This window comes from Hippopotamus amphibius, chromosome 5, assembly GCF_030028045.1.
Source record: "Hippopotamus amphibius kiboko isolate mHipAmp2 chromosome 5, mHipAmp2.hap2, whole genome shotgun sequence".
Taxonomy (NCBI): Eukaryota; Metazoa; Chordata; class Mammalia; order Artiodactyla; family Hippopotamidae; genus Hippopotamus; species Hippopotamus amphibius.
In genome coordinates, this window is record NC_080190.1 from 7235597 (window position 1) to 7249422 (window position 13826).

Genomic DNA, 13826 nt, shown 5'->3' on the forward strand with positions numbered 1-13826 from the left:
GCCCTAAGAATGAAGAACCATTTCGAAAAATGTAAAATCAACTTGATAAAGCAAATTAAATCACTAGACAAGTTGAAAACAGACCCCTCCCTGTCTCAGATTTCCTTCAAAATGATCACAGCAAATATTGCCAGAGCCTGAGTTTCCCGCGACGTCTTTAATGGGCCCGTGATCGTTCGTTCCTTTACGGGTAAAGCCAGGGCTGACTCCATGCCTGTGTGGTGAACGGCTTCTCAAGTGTGCTGACAATACAGTTATTAGTGAATAATACAAAATGCTTCTCCACACACTTGGGCGGTACTCCAAAGCCCAAACGCCTCCTTTGTCAAAACAGAAACATCACCCTGAGTTTTTTGCTGCTGAACGAAGTCTAGATTCTGGAAATGGACAGTTGCCCCCAATAGTGGGAGAATGCTCCCCCTGGGTGCCCTCTTCAATGGAGACATGCAGCTTATCTGGGAGGGTCAGGTCCTTCCCTCTGATCCCCACCCCCCTGAGGACAGGCCCTCGAGGAGGCGCCACTGCCCCATCCCTGCCCACTTGGGCTCTCACCTCACTTCAGGGGCTCTGTGCACGGGAGGCACCACCACGCACCCTGGCACTTACAGAACGGATAGTGCCGGTCATGGGAGTCTCTCAACCTGAACTGTTGGCAGTTGCTTTTTATATTTACTCTCTTTTAAGCCGTGACCCTGAAAAAACACCTGGAGGGTTTGGATTGGACGAGAAGATGATGCTGCCTACACTCTGCTTTGCCTTCATTCTTCTTTTTAATTACAAAACTGTGTACATTTTTTATATAGAAAAAAGTATAAAAAGCACATAAAGTGGACAATGAAAGTCACGTCTCCACCCTCCCAATCTCGACTCCAGACTGTGACATAATCCTTGTGAGAATTCATTCTTTTTCTTTTTTTAAAAAAAATTGCTTATTTCTGATTACAAAAGTGGTGCATGTCCATCTCAGGGAATAGAGAGAAACACACGGAAATACATAAAAGTCAGCTCAAATCCTGATGCCTCAAAGATGATCCCTGTTCACATTTTGGTATGCATCTTCCAGTCTTTATCCTATGCACGTATGCCTGAATTGTCACACAGTTGGGATGTCACTGTGGTTCTAAGTTCTAGTCTGCCTTTATAACTTAATATGTCATGATCATTTTTCAATGCCACTATTATTGTATGACAAAATTCTTAGTGGCTAAAAAGTATTCCATTGGGTGATATATGATTGTTTGTTTATCCAATCCCCTTTTGCTGAGCATTTAGGTTGGTTCTATTTTTTTACTCTTGTATATCACACTGTGACAAACTGTGTGTGCAGATGTCCCCAGGAGTTTCTCAGGATACATTTCCAGAAATGGAATTCTTTGGAGAAGGCTAGAAACACTTTTGATACTTTTTTTTTTAAAGCATTCTTCAAAATATTCTTCAAAATATCTTTCAAAATAGCAGCAAATCATGTATTTGCATTCTTTCTTCTATCCCTACCTTTTTACCTATCTTTAGAATTATATCTATTTATAATCTTTTCATTTTATAGTTTTCATTGTTTTCTTTCCAATTTTTCATGTTCTACTCAAGTCTTAGAGCTGAAATAAACAAATTATTCTGAGAGAGGAAAAAAACAAAGTAAAACAGTAAGCTTTTCTTTTTTAATATTGATTGATTGATTGATTGTTTTATTTATTTTGCCTGTGCCAGGTCTTAGTTGTGGCACTCAGGATCTTTGCTGAGGTTGTGGTATCTTTTTTTTTTTTTTTTTTTAGTTGCAGCATGTGGACTTCTTAGTTGCGGCATGCAAACTCTTAGTTGCGGCCTATGGGCTCTTAGTTGCAGCATGTGGGATCTAGTTCCGCAACCAGGGATAGAGCCCGGGCCCCCTGTATTGGGAGGATGGAGTCTTACCCACTGGACCACCAGGGAACTCCCCATTTTTGAGACCTTTAAATCTTTTTTATTTTACTTCTTCCTGTACTTACAAACACATAACATTTAATTTACGTGGTTTAAATTAACCACCTCAAATATTTTTGTGTCCAGTTCAGTAAAGTATACTCACGTTGTTGTGCAACAAATCTCTAGAACATTTTCATCTTGCAGAACTGAAAACTCTGTGCCCACTAAACACTGTTTCCTCCTCCCCCTCCCCGCAGCCCTTGGCAACCCTCTTTCAATTTAGTGTTTTCTGATTTTGACTCCTTTAGAGATTTCAGATGAGTGGAACCATACCGTATTTATCCTTTTGTGACTAATTTATCTCACAGAGCATAACATCCTCGAGGTTCATCCCTGTTGCAGTGTGCGTCAAGATTTCCTTCCTTTGTAAGGCTGAATAATATTCCACTGTAAGTATACCCCACATTCTGCTTATCCACTCATCCATCATCCATCAGTGGACACTTGGGTTGTTTCTGCCTCTTGGCTGCTGTGAACAAAGCTGCTTTGAACATGGGTGTGCAAGTATCTTTTGGGTTAAATACTCAGAAGTGGAATTGTTGGATCATAATTTTTAAATTTTTTGAGGAACCTCCATACTGTGTTCCATCATGGCTGCGTCACTTTACATTCCCACCAACAGAGCACGAGGGTACCAATGTCCTGACATCCTCGCGAAGACTTGCTTTCTGTTCTTTCAGTAGTGACCATCCTAATGGGCATCAGGCAATAGCTCATTGGGGGTTTTGTTGTTGTTGTTGTTTAAAAAATATTTATTTATTTATTTATTCATTCATTTGGCTGCATCGGGTCTTAGTTGCGGCACACGGCTTCTCTCTAGTTGTGGCTCACGGGCTCTAGAGCGTGCAGGCTCAGTAGTTGCGGCGCGTGGGCTCAATTGTCCCACAGCATGTGTGATCCTAGTTCCCTGACCAGGGATGGAACCTGAGTTCCCTGCACTGGAAGGCGGATCCTTAACCACTGGACCACCAGAGAAGTCCCTCATTGTGGAGCTTCTTTTCATATGCTGTTGGCCACTTTTTGAGACTTTTAATATATTACCAAAACTTCCTCCAGAAAATGAGGCAGGTTGAAACTCCCACCAGGAATGCGAGAGCAATTCTCCTTGCATCTAGACAACGTTCTATGCCCCTCAGGTTTTAAGCATTCCCCAAATGATGTAGGTGAAATACTAAGCAAGATGTTTGCATTTGCCTTGTGATGGTAGCAACCAAATGCTGTCTTAGAAGATAAAATCTGCTCGAGTTGGGCAATGCTGACCTCAATTTTCTGCTGCCAGTAACACTGGGATCCAAGTCTTTGTTTTGTAGGGCTTTCAGAATCCTTCTCTGGTTCTGAACAGTTGTGTTGCTCCTGAGTTTTATCATTCAGATTTAAATGGCCCTTGGATTTGGGGCATTTTGAGCGCTCACATCAAAGATTGCTCCAGAAAGAAGCCCTCGGGTGTGAGTGACAAGCTTAAGCAAATCTGCCTTGTTATTCATGGTCCTCCACGCTGGGACCATTGTCTTACTCTGCTGTTCCTGCCAACCCCTCCATAATACAGTGAAAATTATAGCCTTAAGTAATAGGAGGTTATTTGCAAACAATATTCTTTTTTTTTTTTTTTAAAGTGGAGCGGGTTCCTTGTTAATGAAATTTATTGAAAACTCTTTAGAGAAGTCTCATGAGTAGCAGAGGCTGGACAGTCTGTTCCCAGCCACCAGTGGTGACGAGATGAAAAAGAAAATGGCTCTCTGTTGGCTACTAATGTTCCTCCCAAGGAGCCCTCTTTTGAAAATTAGAGTTTTGCACGTTTCCCAAGCATATCTTCATGTGAACTTAGACGTTACAACCACTTTTCAGTCTGGCCGTTCACTAGTTCTGCCCATGTTCACTTGAGCCAAGTGAGTGAAGCTCCTTCCCGAATGCGGACAAAGTACCAGGCTTTCCCTGATGGGTATTTCTGGAAATGGCAGAGTTGGAAGGTTTAAGACCCCTTCCCCTCAAGAGTCCTTGAAATCACTCAATGACTTGGTAACAGCGAAGGCCTTAAGGAAATGCCAACCACCAAGTTGCATGTTATCAGCAAACCTATCATGTATTTATTTCTGTCCCAACTCGTCATGAAAATGTATGTGAGTCATATTATGGAAATTCATATAAAATATAAAACACTGCACAAGGACACCGGGTATGAGAGTCCCACCAGAAGACAAAGGCATACTCCAAATAGGATCGTGTGAGGAGGCTTAATTTTTCTTAATGTGGGTGCAGGGAAACCCCACCTGCTAGTGCAGCAGCCTAGGGCTAGCAGAAGTAGAGCTGTATCAGCTCTAGGCAGCGAGGGCTGGGAACGGAAGAAGTTCCCGGAACACAGAAAGAGAGATGTGTAGAGGGTCACAGGGAACCTTGAAAGGAGTGAAGTACTGATGCGTGCTGCTACAGGGAGGAAGCTTGAAAACATTAAGCCAAGTGAAAGGAGCCAGACCAAAGGCCACTTATTATGACTCCATTTATAGGAAATGTCCAGAATAGGCAAATCCATAGACACCAAAAGTAGAGTAGCGGCTGCCTAGGGCTGGCGGGGAAGGGAGGAATAGAGAGCAACTGCTGATGGGTTCCAGGTTTCTTTTTGAGATGATGAAAATGTCCTGGAATTAAATAGTGGTGATCGTTGCACAACCTTATGAATATTCTAGAAGCCACTGAAATGGTGCTTTTTAAAAATGGTGCCATTTGTGGTATGTGAATTATATCTCAATAAATATTTAAAAGGGGGGCGGGAGTGTGACCTTACGTGAACAGGTAGTCAGCCCAAGGGAACCTGGTGGGGGTGGTGGGAGGAAGGAGGGGTGGGGGGAGAGCAGAGGACAAATACACTGGCTCCCTTTCCTCCCTCCCTCCCGCTGGTTGACTGTGGCTCCACGTTGGGCACACAGCTGGAAGTCAGTGAGTGACAAATGCTGGTGTAGTCTGTACGGGTCAGCCTCCAGGACAGGCGGCTGTGTGGGAAAGGATGCAGAGTGGATCCAGAGGGCAAGTGGGAGCCATCTGGCACACCAGGGTAAGAAGAAAATAAGAATCTGTAAATAAAATGAGGCTAGAACTAATGAGAGTGCATAAGATATGTCCTATAAGATACTCCCTCATTGCTAGAGTTAGTTCAGACTTGGGGTACGAGTTTCCCAGCAACTAGCACAGAAAGGGGAATCTGCCAGAAAGGAGAAGTGGGGTGTCCATTAGGTAAAGACAAGCTCAAGAGGAAGACATTCCACTGAAGGATGGACACCACGTATGCTCTGTGTTTACTGGGTTGCTGTGATGGTGTGAGAAAGATGCAAAAGGAAAGTGGGCAAAGAATCTACCAGCTCGAGATTCATAAAGACTTCCTACACTCACCTGATCAGTTGCTGCTCCCTTTAAAAGCCTCCTCAGTACCACAAAACCACAGAATGCCACGCTGTCCTAGAAGACAGTCCAGTGCACTTGCTAACAGCTCGGTCCTGGGGTCAGACCACTTGAGTGTAAACCCTGTTTTAACGGTTAATCCACTATGACCTGTAGAAATGGACTTAATCACCCTATGCCTTAGTTTCTTCCCCTCTAGAGGAGGAGTAATTAGGGACTTTCCTGGTGGTCCAGTGGTTAAGACTCTGTGCTCCCAATGCAGGGGGCCCAGGTTCAATCCCTGGTCAAGGAACTAGATTCCACATGCATGCCGCAACTAAGAGCCTGCATGCTGCAACTAAAGATCCTGCATGCTGCAACTAAAAAGATCCCACGCATGCCACAACCAAGACTCAGCACAGCCAAATAAATATGTTTAAGAAATAAAATAAAATGGAAATAATTAAAATCCACACTGCCTAGGGTTGTTTTGAGAGTAAATGAAATATTGCATGGCAAGGGCTTAGTGCTGCCCTGGCACACAGTAAGTGCTTAATAAATGTCTAGGTTAACTCTTGACTCTAAGGATGATATGAGTTGACAAGCCCTGCTCCACCATCTCGTTTCATTTGCTCATTTTCACAGAAGAGGCGGAGGAGGTCAGAGAGGGCCATGACCTATCCAAAATCAGAAAAAAGACAAAGTCAAGAAAAGAACCCAGCTCCCCATGCCACAGTCATTCTCAACAGTGGCTCCTGTGTTTGCATTTTGCCTGGAACAGTCCTGGGGCAGCCCATTCAGACTAGAGAAAGCAAAAACCTCAGAACCCAGGTCGTGCTGTGCACGCAGTAGGCATTCAGTAAACACATCTGGCATGACTTTGTGAATTTTTGTAACCATCACCCAGCATACCATGAACTCTTTGAGGGCAGGGTCTATGCCCAAATCTTCCTTGTCTCTCTGGAGCCTGGCATAGGAGCTGGCATAAATTAAGTGCTTAATAAGTATTTCACATGTATTAATTATTAACATCTGAGGCTATGTATAAACAGCTATGTGGGAAAAGCCCAGTTGGGATTATGGCCTGAATCAGAAGTTAAATGTTCAGTGCACATACTAAAAGCCATGTCAAAACATGGCTGCAGGCTTCTTGGGTGGCGCAGTGGTTAAGAATCCACCTGCCAATGCAGGGGACATGGGTTCAATCCCTGGTCCGGAAAGATTCCACTTGCCACAGAGCAACTAAGCCCATGCACCACAACTATTGATCCTGCACTCTAGAGCCAGTGAGCCACAACTATTGAGCCCATGTGCTACAACCACTGAAGCTTGTGCACGTAGAGCCCGTGCTCTGCAACAAGAGAAGCCACTGCAATGAGAAGCCAGCACACCACAATGAAGAATAGCCCCCACTCTCTGCAACTAGAGAAAGCCTGCCCAAAGCAACGAAGACCCAACGCAGCTAAAATACAAAAATAAAAGTAATTAATTAATTAATTATTTAAAAAATAAAAGAAATGAAACATTAAAAACAAACAAAAACCCCCAAACATGGCTGCAATCCACCCAAGAAGTCTGGCTTCCTCATAACAACATAAAAGTGCAAATGCCATTTAAGGTGACATGTGAACTGACCCCAGATGTATAAATTATCCTCTGACCTGAGCTTGCTCATTCTTCCAGTTGATCCAAGAAAAAAAATCAAGCCCGGAGGCCCAAGTATTATGCATTTACTTTCAATAAAATTCCACTCTCCATCTGTAGTGGGTAGCGTTGTACATACCCAAGTGATAAGTCACGTCCTAACCCCTAGCATGTGACCTTGCTTGGAAATGGGGTCTCTGCAGATGTAACCAAGTTAAAATAAGGTCATACTGGATTAGGGTGAGTCCTGACCCCATGACTGATATCCTTATAAGAAGAGAAAACAGAGATACAGATACAGACACTCAGGGAGACTGAAGCAGAGATTGGAGTGATGCATCTACAAGCCAAGGAGTGCTGGCCACCATGAGCTGGAAGAGGCAGGGAAGGATCCTCCCCTAGAAACTTCAGAAAGAGCACAGCCCTGCCAACACCTGGATTTCAGATTTCTGGCCTCCAGAACTGTGAGAGAATATTTTCCTGACATTTTAAGCCACCTGGTTTGTGGTCCATCCCTGTCACACTTGCTCTTACATTTCCTGTCAATTTCTGCTGAACGGGAAGCTCTGGATAGGCCAGAGAGGAAGTTATACCAACAGCTACCATGTAGTGACAGGCTCTGAACCAGATGCTTTCACAATTTATCTCACAGACTCCTGTCACTCATCCTGCGAGCTAAGTGCTCACTTATTCGTTCAACACACGTTTATAGGACACCTAATACTGAAACTGTTTTAGCATGAGTTTCCCCAGAAGCAGAACCTCAGACAAGGTCTTGGGTGCAGGAGGTTTATTTGGGAGGTGATTCCAGGAAGCAGGAGTGAGGGTGTAGGGAGCAGGAATAGGGCAGCAGGGGCTCAATTATCTTGGGAACTCAGAGACGTGTACAGAACACATTTCAGAAGTGTATGTCCAAGGGGATGGAGCCCAGAGCTTTTACCCACTGCTCCCGCCCCTACTGACGACTGCCATTCTGGGGGATCCCCCTCATATCCTTCTTCCCCCTGAGTTTCCAGGCTGAACCTCAGTGCAGGTGAAGGCAATCCTTGGTGTTGGAGAAGGCTCAGGGCAGAATGCAGAAAGTTCTGTCGTGTGTGTGTGTGTGTGTGTGTGTGTGTGTGTGTGTGTGTGTGTGTGTGTGTGTGTGTGTGTGTGTGTGTGTGTGTGTGGTATGTGCTGTCAGCGTGGAGGGGAGCCTGAGCTTGCACCCAACCATTCAGTTCATTTGCTATTGAAATCAGAGGTGGGGGAAGTCCCTGGCCATCCAGTGGTTAGGTATCCTTGCTTTCACTGCCAAGGGCGCAGGTTCAATCTCTGATTGGGCGCACAGCCAGAAAAAAAAAAGAAAGAAAGAAAAGAAATCAGAATGGGAGGTTAACTAGCTTTGGGGGGGTGGGGTGGGGCAGGACCGCCTACCTAATTTGCAGGACCTAGTGCAAAATGAAAATGCAGGGCACTTTGTTAAAAATTATTAAGAATTTTCAGAGGGCAGCTGCAGAGCATTGAACCAAACACAGGGCCCTTCTAAGCGCAAGGTCTGTGTAACCACCCAGATTTCAGCCGCGATGCCAGCTGGTGGTGGAGAGCCCAGCGGCATTTGCTCTAAGGGCTACTGTGTCCCAGGCACCATGTTGAACGCTTCACACGTGCAAATGTTGTATTTACTTGTATCATGCCTTACATCAACCATGGTAAATATTTCTCTTCAGTGGGAATGAATTGAGACAAATGCACATCCCTTCCCAGCTGAGGAGTCCCTGAGCCCACACTAGGTCTGTCACCTGCTAGCTGACAGCCTTGAGCCCAAACCTGACAACTTCCAATTCACGTGCAAAGGAGTTTAGCCGCCGAGCACTGCCTATACACGTTGTTAAGATTTTCCTGATGACCATCTCTGGTATCAGAACATCACCAATCTCTTGTTTAGCTGGTATTTGACACAAATATAGGGTTTTCTGCCTTACCCAGTGTAAGTCTGCCAGAACGTCACAGATCTGTTATAATTTTTTTTCCTGTCATCACAAAGCCATTCATAGGAAATTTGAAAATGATTTACTAGGTCATTGGGCTTCCATTTTTATAGCTTTATGCACAGTAATTTCTGGAGGCCTCAGAGAGCTCCAGACCCTGCCTGATCCAGGCCCCCCAAATACTGACGTTACTGACTCTAACTGAGCACACCCTCAAGCCCCAAAGAAGAGCAGGAAGACGGCCCAGTGTCTGCTCAGAAAGGCCAGCAGAGCTCATGGCAACAGGCGGAGTCTGTGACCCTCAGTTGGATCCTTCATCCCCCTCAAAAAAAAGTCTATTAAAAGATGCTTTGAAAAACTGGGGAAATTTGAAAACAATCTGGGAATTAAGCAGTCCTCAAACTGTGTGGTGAAGAACCAGTTTTTTGTTTGCTTTCCAGTTTGTCTCAGATACTTTTGTAAAATATAATAAAAGTGAATTTCTTGAAAAATAAAATAAAAATATACAAAAATGCAAGCCCAGATTTTTTATTAATAAACTTTAGAGATCTAAAATGACCCTGTCGAGATCAGCTTGATGCTTTGTGAAGACCTAAAGGGGTGGGAGAGGCAGGTTGGGAGGGAGGCTCAAGAGGGAGGGCATATGGGGATATATGTATACATGTGGCTGATTCACTTTGTTGTACAGCAGAAACTGACACAGTACGGTAAAGCAATAAAGATAAAAAATAAAAAAAAAATTAAAAAAATAAAATGACCCTGTCAAATAACTATGAAAGTTTCTAAAAGCTTGTTCTTGTTTTTGGTATTTAGCTTGTTCCTGACCTGTAACAAGCAGTCTGCAGGTTGACCCCAGTGGGCTGACCACACACTGGACAGCACTGAATTGGCAGCCCTGATGTTGAGGTATGGTTAATTTTCATAGGTGTGATAAGATATTAGGGTTTTGTAGTAGAAGATCTTTCTTCTAGGGAGACACATGCTGAAGGATTTAGGGAGGAAACATCAGGATGTCTGCAACTGTCTCTCAAATGGTTCAAGGAAAAAAAAAGTATCTATGGTAGAAAAAAAGACCAAAAGCAAATAGGACAAAATGTGAACCAATTGTTCTAATGTAACAGGCGGTGGGCCTGTGGGTATTCAAATACTAGTAAATCGACTTTTCTATAGATCTGAACACTCTTGAAATGAAAAGTTGGAGCTGGGGAGAAAAACTAGCAGACCACTGCTTCGTTTCTTCCTGGCACATATTAAACGTGAGGGGACGTCTCCAAAGATGCACAGGCCTGGGGGCCAGATGCACTCACCTGTCCACATCCTGGTGAGCACTGGGCAGGCAGACAGCAGAGCCAGGGAGACCATGAGAGCCCCTCAAACCTCAGCTTGTCCGCTGGGAGACTTTGGCTAGTGACCCAGACTTGCAGCCTTAGTGTCCTCGTCTGAAATGCAACAGCCACTCTAGTTAATGAGAAATAATGATGTTTTCCTGGGATGAGTGTGTGTGCCATGAACAGTGGGTATTGGCAAGCCTGGGTTCCCCTGGTTAGCTGACCTGATGACTATGGGCCTTATTTGTAGATTTTCAGGGATGCATTTTTTTTTTTTTTAAGTACAGAGTTCCCCAGGGAGGAGGGACTCACTGACATCAGTTCCATTTTTAGGGCATTTTACAGGTGGTGGTACTGCAGGGTGCATGAGGAGCTTTAGACTCTAAACCCAATTCTAGTTGGAGCTAAGGAATGCACCCTTTGATGATGGCGCCCCTTTCCGTGCATGCAGCCCAGGGGCTGGCCACCCCCAGTCTCCATCCCCCCTCGGCCATTCCCAGCAGCTGCCGCTCTGTGGCCCCACCGTGGACTGTGGGCTGAGTCACATCAGTGGCCTGTGTGACTCTGGTGTTAATCATGAGTGCTAACTCGTCTGGAGGTCTGCAAGTCATAGGCCTGCTCTGATACAGGAACTAACATTAAAATTCATATTCCAACGGTAGGTCCCTGGGCTGGACATGTGAGGAGGTGGCCTCACAAGAGGCCAGGGGACTTTTTAGACTCACGTTGACTCAGTTTGACTCCACGGGCCACTGGTAGAGAACTCTAGGCTTTCCCATTCTGTGTTCCACTGCGCAAGGATTGGGCATGTTTTATCCAGTATTTCAATCAGTTTCCCAAAGCGATGGAAGTGCAGTGAACTTGGAGGTTGGAAGAAATGCCCTGCCTTCTAGGTCTGCCACTTGCTGGCTAGGGGACCCTTAAATAGGACCAGCTAGTAATCTGTGGGACCCAGTGCAAGATGAAGACACAAGGCCCTTGTTCAAATTATTCAGAATTTCAAGACAGCAACTGCAGAGCATTAAAGCAAGTGCGGGGACCTTCTGAGTGTGGGGCCTGTGTGAGTACACGGGGTGGCAGCCTGTGGAGCTGGCCCTGCCTCTGATCTGCCTCCATTTTCTCACAGACAGCTGTGGGGTTTCCTCCCTACCTCGAATGGTGGTGAGAACTGAATGACATAATACCTGTGCCAGTGAAGTTTCCCTGGGAGCCTCTCTCCTGGGAGGTAGCAGCCAGCTCAGGTTATACCAAGGGTCCAGCTCAGGCCAGGCACAGAGCAGGCCCTCCTTCAATGTTTGTTGCGTAGCAGTACCTCAATATGTTTATTTATTTCCTCCGTATGTTACACTACAGATTCACTCACTTCTGCGATCAGCATGCTTGTTTTTGTTTTCCTAGGACTGGAGTCACTGTTTTTCAAAGGATTCAGGCAATGTGTGTGTGTGTGTGTTTAATTAAAAAATAAAAGTGATGGGCTTGGGCTTCCTAGGTGGCGCAGTGGTTAAGAATCCGCCTGCCAATGCAGAGGTCTTGGGTTCGATCCCAGCTCCAGGAAGATCCCACATGCTGCGGAGCAACTAAGCCCGTGTGCCAAAAAAAAAACCAAACAAACAAACAAAAAAAAGTGATGGGCTTAAACCCAAATACCAATTAAATTCTGAAACTGAGAGCTTCAACCACTTCGATCTGTACCCCTCTCTGCATAGGGTGTGAGCATAGGAGTTTTAACATGTGTTTGAAAAGGGCCACAGCATCTGCAAAGGCAAAATATACTTGCTGATTAGAATTAATTACGAATCATATTGTGATTACATTATAGCCACAAGGAATACAGCTATTCCACAAAATAGCTCGGCAAAATTCCCGCCTCCATTCAGTACAGGGACCGAGAGCTTCAGATAATGTGGTTCTGAAGTGAGTTGAACCCTGAACAACAGAGATAGGTGAGTGACAATACAGTCAAGTCCAACTCCCAGCAACTCTCGCTACACAGACCCTTGAAATACTCAAGTGCACACAACTCGTCCATTTTATTGCACAAAACAGTTACAATGAAAGAACCCACTATTATCTACGGCCACTGTCTTTTTTTTCTACAACCGTTGGTTCCTGGCAATGAAACAGGAGAGAGATAGGGAGGGGAGAAGTAAGGACCTCAGTTAGAAGTCTTTGATTACAGCAGGGTGAAAGCTCCCTCCGACAGCAGTGGGCAGGTCCCAGGGGCCTTTTCCAGGCCCGGGTTCCACAGACATCAGAGCTGCTCTCAGGGAGGCACAAAGCAGGGAAGGAATTATGCCTTCCTGTTTAAAGGCTGCTAAACAGGAGAAAACAACTGACTTTCAAACTCAACACTTCACCCCGTGGCTACGGATTCCATTTTTTCTACTACTTTTTAAAAAGCTTTTTATTTTGAAATAATTCTTAAATGTACAGATCAGTTGTTGGCATTCCCATACATCCATCACCCTGATTGACCAGCTTTTAACCTTAAGCACATCTGCTTTATCTACATATTATTTTTTCTGAACTGTTTGTTGCAATACATCATTTCCTTTTGCTTTTTTAAGTTGTAAAAATAATAGAATGAAGATTAAAAAACCATTGAATATAACCCTGAATCCTACCTCCCTAATACTAATACCGTGTTCAATTAAACACTACTTTATTCTCTTTGTTGGTTTGCATGTATGACTTTTGTACAGCTCAGATCTCTTGAAATGTATTCACTGAGTGAGTCATCCATCCACCCATCCATCCAAGTAATACTTAACCAAGCACCTCCTACAGTCCAGGCCCTACCAAACGGATCAAACCATCAGGTAACTTCATGCTACAAAATGTGATAACTGCTACTGAGGGCAATTCTTGCAATTCTCTCCAAAGAAAACGTCCCTTGCCCCAAGTCAGGGATGTTGATATGCTTGGGGCTTTTGTGGCATTTACTAATAATTTCCAACCAACTTCCAAAAAAATATTTTAGGTGGCTATAGTGAAGACATATATGCAACCCTACAGTTAATCAAAAAGTGAACAGGGGAATCAGAAACTCCATCCAACAGTTTCTCAGACTGGTTTCTCCAAATCCAGGAAGTGAGCCTGTGTCATCAACTCATCATTGCCAAGCAAGAAGGTTTTTTATTGAACTTTTCCCCCATAATATGTACTATCAAACAACTGGTATTTTGCTGTCCAGATATAAAATCATATGAAAATATTTAATATGCCTTCTGAAACAACAGAAACCATCCCTCTCTCATAGCAAGTTCACAATCACTTTTCATGGACAAAGAAAAAAGTTGCTTCCTGGAACTTGACAATAGGCTGTTTGGCATCCTTGGGCATAACGTTTGCCTTTGAGCTTCCTATGAGCCAAGGCAACAAGGAATCATGATGGTTTACACTTTTCAATGATCTGTTAAAAGGCAAACCATTAGATCTTCAGGAAAGATGCCATTTCTTTCTTTCCTTCTTTCCTCCTTTCTTTCTTTCCTTCCTTTCTTTTCTTTCTTCCTTCCTTCCTTCCTTTCTTTTCTTTCCTTCTTCCTTCCTTTCT